The sequence below is a fragment of the Protopterus annectens genome, chromosome 16.part0 (genome assembly GCF_019279795.1).
Source record: "Protopterus annectens isolate FY-2018-M chromosome 16.part0, PAN1.0, whole genome shotgun sequence".
NCBI classification, from domain to species: domain Eukaryota; kingdom Metazoa; phylum Chordata; order Ceratodontiformes; family Protopteridae; genus Protopterus; species Protopterus annectens.
Genome location: NC_056750.1, coordinates 482280815 through 482283328, shown reverse-complemented (window position 1 = coordinate 482283328; position 2514 = coordinate 482280815).

The window sequence follows — 2514 nt, the reverse complement described above, 5'->3', positions numbered from 1 at the left end:
ATCCAAAGAAAATGCATCTGGCCAGTGGTGGATAAAGATAACCTTTGGGCTGTTTTCAAATCATAGGCCCCTTGCACATGAAACATACATGTGTTCTTCTTTGATACACCTTCCTAACTGTATAAATTATATTCCTTGTATAATACAGCTCAGCATGTTTTAAATTTATTGTTTTGAACATTTGTCTAGTAAATAATGAAACAAAATGCATGAACCAATAATGACAAAACTGCCCAATTCAGAACATTTCCATCCTAAAAAGTCTACTCAATACTTCTACAATCCACAGACAGCATTTAGTAATTCTAACATGGCATAGCTTCTAATTCAAACAGGCTATCATTGAGTTTTTTTTTTTAGCTAGCTCAGTTCAAATACATTACAAACAACAGCCACTTGCTACAAGATAGAGACATAGTAATACTATGATATTTTGGTGGGAGTGGGGATATCTATATATAAAGAAAATGAGCTCCGTCTCCACCAGAGAACAAGATTTATAGTCCATCTGCACAGTAGCATGATCTACTTACTTTCTCTGAAAAGAACCAGTCAATCCAACAGAATCATGAAATGAAAACAAAGCTATACTAAGATGAAACTGTCCATCAACTAACATGGGAACACAGTGGTATTGCATTAATGGTATAGTCAGGGAGTTAGGAGGAGTAGCATTTCTGTTAGAAATGCCGAGAAGCAAAGTATGATGATTGGAGGGTATATGAGGAGTTGTAAAACAAGTCTAAACAGCAATTAATATTTTACAAAACCATCCCCCTTCTTTGCAAGGATAACAGTATGATGGAAGGTCACAATCTGTGGAGTCACTTCTTTTGTTTACTGTTCCCTGTGGTGCTATACCACCTTAAGGGGAATCGTCCTACAGTTTTATGAGGTCATGTTTTGGCTCAGTAAATACTAAGACGCCTAAGATAAGTTAATATTATTCTAGGGCATTCAGATGAATGTCATGTTTTACAGTATTATGTAACAGCATGCAGACAGCTAAATGGCCTGCATAAGATTACACTTGGTCTTTGTCGCACTGATAGAATTTAGATACTGTGGTAAATGGATTAATCTAAATCTCATTTCATGAAAGAAACATAAAAAAATGCCCAAAACTAATTTTACCAATATTTTGAATATTTAGTTTACTTTTCCCATTTGGATTTTTAGCCTGCCTCATACTTATAAGTGCATCATAATAATTTCAAATAACTTTCATGCCAAACAATGACATTAATATACTAACATTTTTTCCTGCTGTCATTTTAATGCATGTATGACTTACTCATTTTAATTTACAATTAATAATAATAAAGCAGCGCTTCTTGTTCTCATCTAGGACAGAACTAACTAATGATGATGACTCAAATGGTCCTGGGGATTCCATGTTTCCCTACCTCAAACTTCTTGATCTACCCTTTCCTCAGCTGCTCCCTGTTGTATAGCACCATAGCATGGGAAACAGCGTAAAAAGTATCTCCTTCTCCATCTCAAATCATGGATAGCACCACAGCAGAGGCCTTTCCAAACCCAAAGTGCCGGCAGCTTGAAGAGGCCCCTCATAACCATAACTCAACTTCTGTGCCCTTATTTCCCCTTCTAAACCCCATACACACAGTATAAAGACAGCTTCCGTTTGTGTTTTTTCCCACCTACTGCATCAAGGTTCATAATTTAACTAAATAAATGCACACAAATATATTTAAAACTCCATTTCATTGGATGCATGGTGTCACAGCTGGTGACATGATAAATTCTCTGATTGCCACTGGGAAAACGTCTCAGAGTCTCAGCATTTATCTGCACTACTGACATGCAAGAAGCAGAAACTGTAAAGCAATCATATAGGCCACCCATATTAGTGTACACATACCATTTATTTCTCTGTTTCATAGCAAGTCACAATACACTCGCATGGCCAGCAAATAGGTTCATAGGTTCATAATAGGTTGGTACTAGGCTATCGGCCCTAGGTTCTATACAAGCCTAGCCAAAAAAAAAAATGTAGTAATTGCAGTTTGCAAACTCGGACAAACTAAATAAAGCCAGCAAAAATAAATAAGTCAGCAAACTCGGCCAGCATAGCATAATATGAGTGGAGCAACTGCCATGGACATTAAAAATGCAGCAGCAAGAATTTCTGGGGTTGGGACTCAGCTATCCACTTTACTGCCCATGTTTTGTGAAATATAGCATTTTAACAGATCACTGCTTGCTAACTATTAGCCACCCAGCAATACACAGTCAAAAAAAAATTACTACACAAGAAATAAAACAGAATGCTCAGCAAGAATACAAAATCTGAAAAAAAAAGCATTTTTCATATTTATTTAAGTCAAGGACAAGTTTTTGGCGAATTTTGCAACATCTTCATATACAATTACAAGCAACTTACAAAAAGCTTTCAACAGTCAAGTTCACAAGCTACATGCTTAACCTTACCAGACAGTAGTACTGCTATACTGTCTCAGTATATTCTCTGAAAAGTTGGTTAGCTGTTTGAGG